This window comes from Hippocampus comes, unplaced genomic scaffold (genome assembly GCF_001891065.2).
Source record: "Hippocampus comes isolate QL1 unplaced genomic scaffold, H_comes_QL1_v1.1 scaffold36, whole genome shotgun sequence".
Classification (NCBI taxonomy): domain Eukaryota; kingdom Metazoa; phylum Chordata; class Actinopteri; order Syngnathiformes; family Syngnathidae; genus Hippocampus; species Hippocampus comes.
Window position 1 is genome coordinate 3,770,674 of NW_017805695.1, and position 16,429 is coordinate 3,787,102.

The window sequence follows — 16,429 nt, forward strand, 5'->3', positions numbered from 1 at the left end:
AAATATGGGAAGCTGTACCTTGATAATCATTCAATAATATTTAACCTACCGTATTTTCCGCACTAAAAGGCGCACCTAAAAGCCTTCCATTTTCTTAAAAGCTCGCAAGGGCCTACTGTGCTACTGTATTTTAATTTAATTAAGGCATTAAACTGGTACTGTTTCAGGTGGTACTTTGTGTAAAAAGTTTGAAAACCACTTAAGGCACACGTCAAGCTTACGGCTCACAGGTCAAACGCGGCCCTCCATTTCATTTTATGTGTCCTGTGAAATCTTGCCACAATTTTTCCTTCACTTTTTCCTTGACTATAAATCAAATACAGGTGGAATTATCGTATGATGGGGTTATCATGAGGGTTGTCAGAGTGAACGTGTTAGGTAAGCGACGAGAAATGCAGCTTGCGGCATTTGTGTAACTGCTCGAGCAACACGCCTAGTCAATAAACAAGCACAGCGCAGCTCAGCTTCTGGCTTCCAGACATCATGGCAAGCCATGTATTGAAAAAATAAAATAAAATACGGCCTCTCCCAGGCCCTTCACATCGAGCCGAAACAATGACTACCGGTAATGCATCTTATTTTCTTTTTATAGCATAATTCACATGTCTTCTGTTACTGTGCACTATTTTTCACAAGCCAAGATTTAAGATCACGTTTCATTTTAAATTTCTATGAATCTGGCCCGTGCTTACACAAAAAGCAGTTTTACATTTTGTTCCCTTGCTATAACCAAATGTGACAGAATCCATGACCTGTAAACCAAGGTACATACCAAAGTGTGATATTTAGGGAACTGTTACATCCCCAATGATTACACGTTTGAATGGTTTCAGCATTAGAATTACAACCATTGAGAGCAAACATAAGTAGATGTGCTTTAAAATGATACACTTGTGCTTTGAAGGTTGTAAATAAATGTATAAAGTGATACGTTGCCGCATGGTGTGCAATGACATTTTATAACCACAAGGTGGCAGTAGTGGTTTGAAAATATATTTTTGCCTGGCTTCTGATTTAACCAAGCTTGTTTTATTGTGATACAAATAAAGGGGTAGTGCTGTTTTTTCCCCCTCCTTTTTTTAAACATTAAAATGCTTTACTGCTCTACTTTGGGGACTTTTCTTCAAGAACGTGTGTATTTTGTGTTGTCACAACCATTCCATTTAACAGACCCAAAACAGTACCACAATCATGGTTGATTGAAATGGTCTGTGAGTGAAAACATCTGACAAACATTTTTACTTCAAGTTTAGAAACTAAAACAATTGCTGGAATCTGAAACCAACAACAGCAGTCTTTGTTTTCTGTCCGGACTGCTTAGATATGAAATAAATGAACCAAACTGACTCTTTACAGGTAATAATTATCATATGACTTTATATTTTCCAATACTGTTACTGTATTTATAGTTGAGTTGAGACTGTATATCCCATTGGTTATGTGCACACCAAAAAACACTTTGACATAGCAGCAATTTCAGTCGTGCTAAAATCAGGTATTCCATGACAACATCCACCTCCACGTCTACTTTTGCAAACTTGTCATGTTGTTATGTACTGTCGATGATCCATTTCACTTGCATGCTAAAGTTTTCAATATTAGAATTTATCAACCAGTTGTATCACGTCTCTCAGAAATTATGTTTTCTCTTTCTAGCACTGCACAATATTCGATACAAAATCACATATATTTAGGTTTAGACAACTTTTACAGATGTTGATTTTTTTTTTTAGGCCAGTATTGCACATAAATAATAATCTACAAAACTGTAAAAATAAAAATGTAGTTAAAACTACAAATAAAAAAGAAAGGTCATTTTAATAAAAGCTTTAAAACTACAAATGTACTGTACATTTCCCCTTTTAGGGCTATTTGTTACAGTCTGAGTTTTATTTTTGAAATTGTAACAGAGGCACTGTTTGTCCTCGTGGTGGAGCCAAAGACTCAAACTAGCTGGACTGTCTGAGGACGAAGGATTTTGCACTCCTGTGTTTTTTCTTTCTTTCTACCATTCTGCAACCACTCACTGTACTGAGACACCTTAGGTTCAAGGATGGTTTACATTAGATTGATGGCACACTTTTCAGCATCTACTCGACAATGCCAATGACTCGACTATATGCAAAAAACAGTCTGATTTAGCAAGTCTGGTTGGTTGGAAAAAGTGGTGGGGGTCACTATCTGTGCGTGTTTGTTGAGCTGTGTCCGCTGTTGTTCTCCAACACGTTTTCAGCATTTCCACCACGCTTCGCCGCATCTCCACAAACGCTCATAAATCACAGCACCCGCTGAGTCACATATGCTCTTTAAAAGAATATTACAAACGCTGGCCTTTTGGAAATGTAATTATGTGCCATTTCGTATCCTGGCATTATGAGCTGTTTATTTAATAGTGTTTGTGTATAGATTAACCTTTTTGTTGTGTATTTATTCTCATCAAATAGAGATCACAATTTGCTCTTGTCTTTGAGAATCACACGATGGAAAGAGAAACATCAGCTGTCCTTTCTGTGATGTTTCGATTGAAATTCAGGCAACAGTAAATATGAATAGACTCTTCAGTCTTCCTCACACAGGGCTTGCCATTTAACTTTGATGACATCACTCATATTTGTTTTCTCAGTCTTCGATTTCTCTCTTCCGCCCTGTGGAAATAATCGTTTGTTGTCTGTGCCACCTGTCCATTTTCAGATCATGTAAGTGGGAAGTTTCTCCCGCCTCTTGAGTGTGTTGTTGGATTCCATATGCCGTTGCTTGGTGCCTTAGGAACTGCAAGTGAATTGTTTGATTGAGTGAGAGTATGGTAATGTAGCGGGCGAGTGTATGTTAAGATAAAGGTCAGCTTGTTTGTTTGCAGGGTGTGTGTGTGTGTGTGTGTGTGTGTGTGTGCGTGCGTGTGTCATTCCAGGACCATCCCTGTCTGTGACTCACTGTAAATAGCAAACCTTCAGCTCAGACAAGGGGTTTCTAATTGTACATAGTTGAGCTCGTGGCACCGTGTAAGACAGGGGTGGCCAACCAGCGGCTCGCGAGCCACATGCGGCTCTTTGGCTGGTTCAATGCGGCTCCCGGGCTTTCACACGACAAGCGTCGAAAACGCCTCGGCAGTGGCGATGCCATTCAAACAAAGGCGCTAAATACACGAATATAGCCTATCATCAATCTCGTTACTTGATTGACATAGAAGGCAACCAATCAGATGACTGCATCACCGCTCATGCGCAAACGACGACGCTAAGCGCTAAGCTAGTCAGCGAATTACCTCTGATTTTAAGGCAGGGGTGCACAATACGTCGATCCCAATCGACCGGGAGCCAGCGAACTGGTCCCAAGTCGACCGCAAGGGGTGGGAGGAGGAAATGGGGGGGAAAAAAAAAAAGATTTGTATGTTTGTGTCTTTAGGTTTCATTTATGTTTGGGCGCTCAGGCTGTTGTTCGTTGTGGCGTGCCTTCATATGTGCGCGAGTGCATGGTCGTGTGTGTGTGTGTGTGTGTGTGTGTGTGTGTGTGTGTGTGCGCGTGTGCGTTTGCGTGTGTGTGTGTGTGTGTGCGCGCGTGCGTACAGTGTGTGTGTGTGTGTGTGTGTGTGTGTGTGGGCGCGCGCAAGAAGGGTACGATGTGGCTCTTTGCAGTAACACAGTAAAAAAAAAATTGGCTCTTAGTCTCTGACTGGTTGGCCACCCCTGGTGAAGGAATAAGATATCTTTCATTCAGTGTCTTAATTGGTTTTGTTATGCAACCAATCTACATGTGGTCTGCTCCTGGTGACATGATTAAAAAGAAACCGAGTTACGTATTCTTTTGCTTTGTTTAAATAAAATTACAACTAGAAAGTTGCCTCTTAAAAAACAAAAAATCCTGTGTGCGTGTTTGTATTTGTGTGTGTGTGTGTGTGTGTGTGTGTGTGTGTGTGTGTGTGTGTGTGTGTGTGTGTGCGCACGCAAGCAAACGAACGTGTTTTTGACTTGAATTGACACATATGCAAGTCATTTTGCTGCCGAAACAATCGATTTCCTTTTAATCGGCAAAATGAATGTTTGCGGATATCTCCTTTAAACAATGATTTTCCTCTAGTTAGACAAAATAACTGAGGTTTTTTTTTTTGTGTGTGTGTCTGCTATTTTTTTTAATTTTTTTTTTATAGTTCAACTATTCATTTATTACAAACAGGTCATGGGTGAGTTGGGGTACTCTGGACTGCCAGTGAACCATTCACGTTCTTATTTCACACCCATGGACATTTCAGAGCAGGGATGCCCAACCAGTCGATCACAATCGACCGGACTGGTCCCAAGTCGATCGAAATCGCGATGACCGAACTGGTCCCAAGTCGATCGCGAGGGGTTTAGGGGGAAATGAGGGGGAAGGGAGTGAGGGGGAAGAGATTTTTTTTTTTTTGTGTCTGTGTGCCTGTGATTAATATTATATATTTTTGTGTTCGTGTACACTGCAGCCTAAGCATCCTTACAGTTTGACTTTCACAAAATACTACTTAGAAGATAAAATAAAATAAAAAAGCAGGTCACCTTTAACCTATGGTGTTGCATGAACTGCATCACTGGAAGTTGTTCGCGGTCAGCGGTCTGCAATTGCAGCTTGCGATCAGAGCTGTTGCAATGTATTTTTTAAAATGTATTTATTTTTAATTTCCGCTCAAAGTCTGTTTCGTCTGCAATTCACCAATGGCACTGGAAAAGAATGGGAATTTGGAATGCCAGGAGAAGCATTTTAAAATGGCACACTTGAGCGACGACATTGGTGTTAATACGCTGCAAAAGTCCCACGCCTCCGCGTCAGGTCTCCACTAAGGTAGGCAGTGATTTGCTTTTCACAAACTCACAAACTCTTGCATCTACTTTATTTTTCTGTTTCGTTCATGTGAGGGGCCGCTATTGCTGTTGCTCATCATGGCGTGCTTGCGTATGTGAGCATGGGTGCGTGCGCGCGAGAGTATGCGTACACGTGCGGTAACGGGTTGATCGCGGGAGTTTGGTTGCTTGAAAAGTAGATATTCAGTCCAAAAAGGTTGGGCACCCCTGCTTCAGAGTCGTCAATTTACCAAAGAAACACGTTTTTGGAATAAATTGCCATCGGATGCAAGCATAACAGTTACTCATTGCTGTACAGAAGCCGTTCAAAATATTTTTCCATTTTTTTATAATAATCTCACAGTCGTAAATGTATCCTGACTCCCCCCAAAACTTGACAGCTCAAAACAAATATAGAGTAAATGCAACTTGATATCGAATCGCAAAAAAGAGGCACGTCTTCTCTCAGAAAGCGCTCGCCACGTTGGGCAAGGGCTTGAGTGACACGACACCCCAACGGCTGGGAGTGGGTGTTTTACAGCCCCGTTAAGGTATACAGCAGGTAAAATGTCAATTAGGAAGGCCCGCCCTGATAACTCAACTCCCAATCCACTTGTTCTTGGCCATTAATATTTATCGTGGGCCTGGCCCTGGATCTGCAGCTCATGTCATTTGGAATGATGCGCTCAAATGTCTGCTCCTGTTCCAATGTTTTGACACACACTTATACTGTGACATGTGATGTGTTGCAGGGGGATGCCAGCACACTTGCCCAGAATGTACACAATCAACACACTGTTTAATCAAGCCCAGACATATATAGGACATAGACCAGGGGTGTCAAACATACGGCCCGCGGGCCGGAACCGGCCCGCAAGTAGGTTCAATCAGGCCCGCAGGATAATGTAAAAGTGAAAAAAATGCATTAAAGACACAGAATTAATATTTTTAATCAGGTGCAATTCATTGAGTATCCGCAAGGGGACACTGTTTTGATCAGAGAAGAAAACAGCAGCCTCAGTCTGTCACTGAGACAGACCCATGACAGCAGACGCTATCAATAGCACTCTCACATTTACACATTTAATAGCACTCTCCTTAGTTTGTAAGGTGTAGGCAGGGATTACATTTAGATTTTATATGCACGTGTAAATGCTTTAAAACTTGCTTTCTTTATGAATCTTGTTTAATCTTAAAGTGCATTACTATATTTTTCAATACCAATTACTTGTTAAAGTTTGTACAATCAGTGGGATCAGTTGCAATGCATATATGTGAATGATAAAAGTAAATTGCACATTTGTCGAAGGAAATGTAAGGTGCTTCATGAAATGTTTTGTAAAAGATATGTTCATTAAATTTCAACATTTTCCTAATGTTCTTGTGCTTCTTTATACCAAAACAAAGGAAAGACATATTGTTTTGGTTATTTATAGCAAAGTATTGTGTCATTTTAATGGTCCGGCCCACTTGACATCTACCGAGGCCGTATGTGGCCCACCATGTGAAATGAGTTTGACACCCCTGACATAGACAGTGACACCCAGCAGTACTCATTGGTCAATCTTAGTTGTTCCAAAGCATTATAATGTGAAAATAAAGGCAACCCTCAATTGTGGTCTTCAGGGCAGGAATAAGAGCAAGGCCGGAGAATAAATCAGCTTCTGTAACTTGGCAGGACACAGACGATATATCCTGATGCACTGCATGTTTGTCTTTGTGTGGGTGTGTGTGCCATTATCAGAGTAATAAACACAAACTCAGGGACACCTCGTAATCAACGATTTAAACAATCAGTGGTTGGGTGAGACTTCACAGCCCCCCCGAAGATTAAGACATAAGTAGAGCCCAATTTTGCGAGCTTGTGGACTCGTTTTCTGTCACAGTAGGACTGTCCCAGTGCAACTAGCAAAGTCCTCAAAAAAAAAATGGAGGAAGAACTTACGTAATTGGACAACGCACAGCTGCTGTCATCCACATGTGGGTAATGGGGTACATACTATATCTACCTACTCAGAAAATAAAATATGACGTGTTTCAAAAAAAAAGGATGAAATGTGCAAAATCAGAGCAGCGAGTATAAAATATAAAGACCCACATATTTATTAGTATAGCAATCTCGTATCTTGTTTGCAATATTTGTGGCTATTAACATGAGTTGGCATTAAGGACCTCATGCTCATTATTGCCCTTTTGGTTAGCAATGGCTTTAAAAATCATTTAAGCTAAATGACATTTTATTTTTAGAATGAAAACTGTGTCGGTAATGAATGTGCATTTTCTGTCATGTAAAATACATGTTCAAAATTGGTGATATTCACAAGTAGGCATTTGAACAAATGGCATTTTTCTGCAAGGGCTCCATGCTGTCAAAACAAAGAATACCAAGCAAAATGTAGCTGCACGTTATGACATATGTAGTCCTATTGCAAATTGAATGATTTAAACAAATAATTTTAAAAAAGTGGTCGTCGATATTTTTATTTGATTGCTACATCGCCCTCGGTACATAATAATCTCTGCTACAACAAGCAGATCTGTCAGCAGATGCCCGTAGCTCAGCTTCACTTTGCTCTCGAGGTGAGTCCTTAATTCTCTTTCAGGCAGCATGCTGTAATGCAATCATCAGTACCGCCTTGCTCAGCTCGGAATTTATGAACACTTAGTGTCCCTCTGTGCTGACAAGGCCTCGGCGTGTGTTTACAGTGTGGCCCAGAAATGTGTGCCACTTGCATTTATCACCTTTTTAAACAGCATCCTATATCACCCCCCCCCCCCCCCCCCGGGTTCTATTTTTATGGTAAAACAAAACTGCGCTGCGTGCGGAGATTATATACAGCAAGAGACAGCCCGGTGCGAGAGAAAGTGGGGTCAAAGAGGAGGGGTCCCTGTGTACAGTCTGTTGGTTTTACACAGGGAGGTTAACTAGCAGGAGCTACCCTCCCCCTCCCAGGCTTATAAGCAGGTTAAAATATTGCAAACTAAATCTAAGTGCGCTCTTATTTCAATATGGTTCCAAGTACGGCGCCGGCTGAGGCCACTTGAATGGAGTAGATGTCAGCTCTGTAATATCGCTCGGCAATAACTCTCTTCGACCATCACTCATATGCTTCGGCCAGACGTAAGTGCATATGCACGCTCTCGTGCACAGCGTCAATGTGGAATAAACACACATGCAAGCAGGCACAGTATGACACATCCACTCGTGAAAACGTTTCGAGCAACAATCAATGAATCTGCCATCAACTGTGAGTTATGCGCTTTAGGGACGGGACGTTTACCCTAAAAAAATCTTCTCTGAAATGTAGATATAATGAATGGTTTCAGAATCAGCGAGCATTGTGTTGCAGCGGTTCGCACGTTTGCTTCACTGGAGCTGTTCTGGGTTCGAATCCCCGCTCAGGCCTTCTTTTGTGGAGTTCTTTCGGTCCCGCCTCTTGTTGGTTCATCATTACACTGACATGGGTGGTTCCTTACACACCTCAGCCAGCGTAAGGAAACAGCTGTGAATGCGCGTAGCAAACTCCACAGATAATGATGTTATTCCACAATGAGGCGGACCATCTTGCTCCTAGCCGCCGTGCATTATGTTGTGTGGCCCCCGACCACAGAGGGTGCGGAGTGAAGGTGAGCCTGTCATATCGATCTTTTTAGTGCTAAAATATGAGCCACTTTACGCTGCACCCAGATGCAGTGATGTGAAAAATAATAACTCGGACCCAAATTAAAACTATTGATTGGTTTGGGGCTGTTGAGAGCAAATAAACAGCACGGGAAGGACTTTTATTTCTCCCTCCTCTTCCATCGTTCCTCGTCCGCTGCTTTTTCCCACCGGCCTAGTGAAAGGGCCAGGTCGGCGATGTCGAGCCGAGCATTAAATTACGTCCAACCATCTTGGCTTACCATCATAACCGATGAAGCGCTTGATTCTCTTTACTGATCCCAAGCACAAATCAACAGGCAACCATCTTCTCGGCTCCTTGATCGGACTCAATAATCCAGCATTACTTTGGCTTCATTCAGTTACTGCTCTCCTTCGCTTCACGTCATTATTCTTTGTACATCCAAGTATGATTTTTTTTTTTTTTATCCCTCCGTTTTAACAGATGAGCTGACACAGACCCATCAAACGGTTGGGAAAACAATTGCCACAAGGTTAATTTTATTGCTTGCTCGATGCATTTGTGAGCAGGCGGGAAGTGTCCTCTGCCCTGGTCCTGATGAATGACTGTGCCGAGCGGGCAGGAATGAAAATGAAAGGGGGGAGAGGCCAAGCACGGCATGCTGGTCCCCGCCACCCTGCACCTGGAATAGAAATTTTTCTGACATGCTCAAAATTGGTATTCTGATATATATGAGAGGTGATGTTCCAATTATTTTGATGATAAAAGCTTTCATGTCTCCCAGAGCGTTGCGTTTTATATCGCTTTACCTCCTACGTCCGGAGAAGGTCAATACCTGCACACCCGAAATGGAGAATGTCACATTGTCCACAGTCTATAGGAAAATAAACTATTTAGTGGATCTAAATTCTGTCGTAATACTTGGCAGCCGTGCTGCTATTGATTGTCCACAAGGACGTTTGTTGTGTTCCGCAAGCCAAGTCGGGATGAATAGATGCCTGGTGGAGTGTGGAGAGCGGGGCTAGACCAGTATCTGCATCTCAGTGCTGTGTCGGTACGGATGAGAGCCAGGCAAGCACGCGCTGGCTGTTGACACCGGCGAGACAGAGCTGGCGAGATCTTCCGTTTCTCAATTGAGCTCCCTCTGAAAGCTGTACTCTGTGTGTGGGTGTGGGTGTGTGCTTGGTGTCCATTTATGTCTGTCTCGCACATCTGATAGAGGGCTTTCATTAGCCACCACTTTGCCCATACATATCGATCCTCCCTTCGCCAGTAACTATCGCTGCTTCATTTGCATGGCCCAGCTGACCCAGGCAGTAGCAAGCCATTATATTCCCATTAGCTAATCTCTTTGATTTCCATAATCCTCCATCTATTGAGAGCCCTCACAGCTTTCACAGTCCTCTCTCCCTCCAAGGAGAAAAAAAACCCAAAACATTTCCAACTCCCCCCACCCCACTTCACTTTAAAATAATCAGTATGCATCGTATTTTCAAGCATGCCTGTATAGGCAAACACAGCATGGATGTTGTAATTTGATTTATTACTGACATTTATTGGCGGACCGACAGGGATACAGGCAAATGCTGTATTAAAAAAAAAAATACTGTCAGTCGACCACTATTAAGGACACTGGCATATGCATAAATGTATGTTACTTTATAAAAAAAAAAAAGAATACAGACAGAAAAAATATTTACAGAAAGACTTTTCAACCATATTTATGTACATTTGACCAGATCTGTCCTATTTAGCCGGTAGAGCAACTGCGAGTCACATAATTGCAAATTGTTGCCAATGATGCAATGCTGCAGTCTTCTTGATTGAGCAATAATGTGCCATGTTACGATACATAACCATATCTATGCCAACGAAAGGGAAGTGTGGAGACAGTCTACTTGCGCATTATGCATCACCAAAATGAACGCATACATTTTTTAAACTACAGTATACCGTATTTTCCGGACTATAAGTCGCTCCTGAGTATGTCGCACCAGCCATAAAATGCATAATAAAGAACAAAAAAACATACATAAGTTGCACTGGAGTGTAAGTCGCATTTTGGGAGGAAATTTATGTGATAAAATCCAAGAACAGACATGTCATCTTTGAAGGCAAATAAAAACAAATCAACAGGCTGAATAAGAGTACGATATGCTAACGTTACATGACACATAAAAAATGAACTGAGAATGTGCCCAGAATGTTCACGTAACCTATTAAGAGTTATTCAGATAACCACAGCATAATGATCATGCTAACATGTTTACCAAACCATCAGTGTCACTCCAAAACACTAAGTGTCAGTTTTAAGCAACTCTGCCAACTTCGGCGGTAGAAGAGACGGTGGTTCCTCTTGTACTTCGCTGACGTCAGAGTCATCGTAGGTTTTTTTTTTTTTTTTGTCAATGTGGAAAGCATCAACACAGGCCTAGAGACCCCCTCTTGCGATTTAATGTGAAAATAACATGTCAAATGATAGAATGTGTTAATTATTTCACACATAAGTCGCTCCAGAGTATATGTCGCACCCCCGGCCAGACTATGAAAAAAATTGCAACTTATAGTCCGGAAAATACGGTACTTTTCTCCTATTTCAAAAATGTTACCGTTGAATTGTTTTCCATACACCACGACGATGTACCAAAACATAATCTCTCAAACACATGCGTCATGGTCTGATGAAAACAAGGTTGAACTTTTTGGCCAGACTTACAAAAATTATGTTTGCCACAAGCACAACACCGCTAATCACCAACCGAACACCAACCCACAGAGATGCATGCTGGTGGCAGCATCATGCAAATGAAATTGAATTGATGCCATTTTGAACAGTTCGAAATAACGATTGCTTCGATTGATCACCGAGTCCCGTCACCCTTTTCTAACATTCCACTCTTGTCGCCCTCCCCTCCAAATGAGCTGTTAATTAATAATGGTTGGCTCCTCAAACTCCAGCCAACAGACAGCTTGATGGATCGGACAGCTTGGACGTAAACCAATATGACACCACGTTTCTTTGGCCTACTGGGAAGCCCCTGGGTATCTTTTACCCTGCTTGATCAGGCATGCATAAATAAGAACACCCTCCCTGCTAATGTCCTACCTGCATGTTGTCCTTGTTTTTTTTAGCAGGGCAACTTTGTCTCTTTGCTACAGACTGTATTGAAGTACTCATAGAGCTGCGTCACTCAGGGCCTTGTCAATAATCTTCTGTTGTTCAAAAGTAATCTGAGCATTTGTATTGAAACTGACAAATAACATCAGTTTAAAAAAAAAAATCCAATAGGACAACAGCTTTGTCTGTTCTGTGGCGTGTGTATTTTACTTAAGGAGCTGAGCATCGACATACTGTACACATCCATGATTGATCTTTGCATCTGTGCTATCGGCTGTTCTTTATCCCCTGCCTCTTCCGCTTTGTTGTGAAATGCAAAGATATTTTCTTTTCTCCACCCCCCTTTTTTGTTAATTTGTGGCCATACGTAAAGCGCGTGGATGTGAAGCATAACTGTTTGTCATATTTGTTGAGACTGGTGTTTTTAGAAAGATAAGGGCACTGTGGCCCCCCAATGGTGTGACCGGACATAATTGGTGAATCTGGTCTATGAGGAGTAGCGGGTCGCTGGCTATTGGCTGTGAGCCTGTCATAATAACAAGCAACAATGTGATCATTTAATTTCCTTTTCACTTACACATCACCTCAGCTCACATGAGAGACGACACACAGGGATGCACACAGACACAAGGTTAACGTTGGGTCCCATTTATTTCACTCGAAGCGTCACAATGACTCTAAATAGCATTTCAAAAGCAAAGTGAGGGGGTGGACACAAATAATCGAATCACACAATTACTGCTGAGCTTCATTCTATACTTAAGTGCATTTTTATTGTGTAACATTTCTTTTTTTTCCCCTCCAAAGTTCCCCGCCCCTATTATTCCCCCCCCCTCCTGATTTCCTCTGCAAGCATTCTCTCCCTGCCACTTCTCATCTAATATGGCCATAATTGGGTTTGCCTGTACAAATCAGATTTCAGCAATTGGGTTACCCTCCTCTGAAATTGGAGAGGTCTCTGGGCCGGCATGGGTGGAGAGTTAATCTGCTTTTGTTAAACCCTTCTTTTTGTGACTACAACGGCAAAAATGTGCTGTTCTAGTTAAAGCATTTTACCTGTCACTGTGGACATGGACCACCCCCACCACAAATCCCCCCGACGCACACACACGCACACACAACACGCAACCACTCACACATCAAAATTTCTCCTCTGCCTCTCCTTGTGCAAATAATGACATTTGAATCGAGCATTAACAGGCTTAATTACTTTAAAATTGTCATTTTAATTTACACTGATATAGTATTGATCACACAAGCAGAGATTAAGGCCCTCAGTGGAGCGGTTGATGTGGAATTAAACAGAGCTTGGTCCTCCTGGGGCCCGCCTGGCCTGTCCTGCAGCAGCCAGAAAAGGAATGACATCCTCCCCCTAATGAACTGGCAGCATGCGCAGACATGAATTTCAGGCCCTGTTGGAGAAGGAGGGAAATAATGGGGTTTGGGGAGCTATGGCGGGTTATTCATTCACTGCCATGCACCAATTCTCCTGTGATTCATCCGCGGGCGACCAGACCCCCCACTGCCTGTTTGCCAGCCACATTCAGCCAACCTGACCTTTTTCCTGCTTTCGCTGTGTATTCCTTTCGATAGACGGATGGACGGATGAATGGATGGATGGATGGATGGATCGACGGTTGCTGAGTCGGCCCAAGGGGAGCACCTTTGCCAGTGCTTGGTGTCATGTACAGAACAAGGAGGTTGGGAGAGGGTGGCAATGAATGTGCTGGTCCGTGATTCTTTCTCTCATCCTCGCTCAGAGGCCTGTCTGAAGGCGACACCCCTTCCTGGGGAATTGATCTCCTCACTCTAGCTGAGTGTCACGCACAACCTGTTATAATCAGTGGAGGGCTGGTGGGAAAATCATTACATTAAATCCAAGCAATTTCTTTCGAGTTTGGTGAAGGGCTGTGGCTTGTCTGGTGGCAAAGCGTTGTGGGGCAATTATTATAGTTTAAACAACACCTTGACATCTGTCTCAGATGAACACACTCAAACAATCACACGTTAAACATTTGTTTTCTTTTTTTTATTCCCTTTGCCGAAGTAATTTGCTGAGGAATAAAGCTCAGGCTTCGCACACACATGGGATAAATGTCTCATCTGCGCCAGAGCTATGCAAAATGGTTCCTACCCTTCTGTTAAAGAAACAAAAACCCTCAGTGGTCACTAATATGAACTGCCAAAAAGAGTTGGATACAAAATAAACTCAACGACTGAAAAACAGACATCTCTTTGTGTGGTGAAAGAAAATTATATTAAAAAAATGTATCTGATGGACAAAAATCATGGTGTCCTTAATTTAATATTTTGTGACACAAACTTTTGACCCAGTCACTGCAATGTCATCTGGTATTTTGCATCAGTCCTTGTGAGCAAATTGCTCCAGATGTCTCAGGTGACTGGCGCCGTTTTTTAAAACTTTATTTTGTCCGCCCAACTGCATGTTTCAACTTTTTCCACGGGATGACTGGCAGTTGCTTCTGAAGCAAAATGTGCTGCCCGATGTCAGAAAGCTCGGTGTCAGACGCAGGGCATGGGTACTCCAATAAGATAATGACGCTGAGACAGTTGGAGTTGATTCTCCAAGGGATGCGCCAACATACCTGTTGACAGGTAGACAAGTCTAATTGAGAGGAACAGAAACGTCTTGATTGCATTAATTGCTCCACAGTGTTGGGCAAAATATTACATCAAGGGTACCATCGTTTTCGAACGAACATCCATCAATCCATCCATTTTCCGATCCGCTTTATCCTCACAAGGGTCGCGGGTGGTGCTGAAGCCTATCCCAGCCGTCTTCTGGCAGTAGGCGGGGGACACCCTGAACCGGTTGCCAGCCAATCGCAGGGCACACAGAGACGAACAACCATCCGCGCTCACACTCACACCTAGGGACAATTTGGAGTATTCAATCAGCCTGCCATGAATGTTTTTGGGACGTGGGAGGAAACCGGAGAACCCGGAGAAAACCCACGCAGGCACGGGGAGAACACGCAAACTCCACACAGATGCAAAGATCAAATCCGCGACCTCAGCAGTATGAGGTAGACACGCTAACAACCGGACCACCGGGCTGCCCCGAACGAACATTGTTAAATTTATTAAATTAACTTGGACTTAATCGTCTCTGTTTACCCTGTGATTGGGGCGCGGGGTGCCCCCCGCCCATTGCCCGAAGACAGCTAGGATAGGCTCCATCACCCCCCACGACCTATATGAGGATTAAGCGGATCGGAAAATGGATGGATAGATGGATGGATGAACTGAAATTCACGGGAATAACCCGTACTTGCAATAACAGCAAGAAGCCTGTGACTTTACCAGACTGTTGCATTCTTCATTTGAAATGTTTTTCAAGCCTTTGTTGCAGCTTCTTTCAGTTCATGCTTTGTTTCTGTTTTGGTTTTGGGTTTTTTCCCTTGAGTCCTCTTAAGGAGGTAAAATGCTGGCTCTATTGCGTTAAGGTCAGGTGATTAACTTGGCCAGTCTAAGACCTTCCACTTTTCCCCCTTGAAGGTCCTTTGTTGTGTACCCAAAATCATTCCGTAACTGTGTTGACCTTCTGTGCATCATCGCAACCTTCTTTCCATTGGCGGTAATGCACCAAATATATTTGCAATTGCCAAAGGACAGAAGAAGAAATGGAAGTAGTAGTACAAAGTACATTAAACCAACGTTTTGTTTTACAATTCCCAATTCAGGTCTTGTTGAATCCATGTCAGAGTCGTGGTTTATCAAAGGTCACTATCTGCACGGCCAATGAAAAGGCAGTTTAGAACAGTAGATTTGATCATGAATCGAGCAAGAGAGATCATTTACTGTATCCATGTCAAATGAAACATAGGTTACAAAAACAATTTGTCATTTTATTGTTTAGTCCCTGTTCAATTGTAGAGTGCCCCACAATATCAAGTCTCGACCCGGCCCATTTTTCAATCCCCCTTTGTTGGTGTGTCATTGATGGCCATTGATTGGACACGTCCAACCGGAAAAGCTTTATAACCTGTTGACCCAGAAAATAAGTATTACACACCATGAAACCTCAGCTGTGCTACAACTCAAGTGGACACGCATGCCCTTGAGCTAGTTAACTAAAAGGATTTTTCGAAACAAACCAAATATCCCAGAGCAGATTGAAAAGTGGGATGGATCGTTCATGAGCTCTTCATTTGCTCGCATTATCTCTACCTCGCTGTTGCAAGGTGGAAGCTATCTCGACGACGACGCTCAACAAAATAACAGTCTCTTTTCTCTTCAGGCTGGCAGCTCACCATGACGGATGTGAAGTTGTCTCCAATACACATAATGGACTTGGCAAGGTCCAGGCAGGCTAAGCATAGGCCGTCTACTCGACTCCGCCATCCAATCACCTTATTCTAATGCTATTGCATTGTTTAGTCAACCGGCCTTCCATTTATTTACATTAACCCAAAACCACACCGCTATCCCACGGATGCACTTAATAGAATTACTAGGTATTGTGCACCACATTTCAAACACATAGGCCATTTTAAAGAGTCACTCAGCCTACTCTCACCTGATGATACCTCACTTGCTGTCAAAGTAATAGCAGCACATCATGCAGCCTCTTTCTATCAGATAGAATTAACTGTTATAACTCTGGCTCCCACTGACACTTTGTTTATACAGGCCGCTCCAAAAGTATTGGAACCACGAGGCCAACTCTTTCCTTTATGATGCCGACTGAAAATAACTGGGTTTGACATAAAGATTAGTGGTACGAGATCTGCAGTTTCATTTTCATTTCCACGTATTCACATCTGGATCTAAAGCAGTACTTCTGAGATCTTTTTTGTATCTGTGTGTGTGTGTGTGTGTGTGTGTGTGTGTGTGTGTGTGTGTGTGTGTGTGTGTGT

The 16,429-nt window shown here is 42.7% G+C and overlaps 1 protein-coding gene across 3 annotated transcripts in view; it reads left to right on the plus strand.

The window, feature by feature from the left end:
• The window catches only part of inpp5a (inositol polyphosphate-5-phosphatase A), a 182,477-nt gene that overhangs the window by 62,579 nt on the left and 103,469 nt on the right, over window positions 1–16,429 (plus strand). The window lies entirely within an intron of this gene.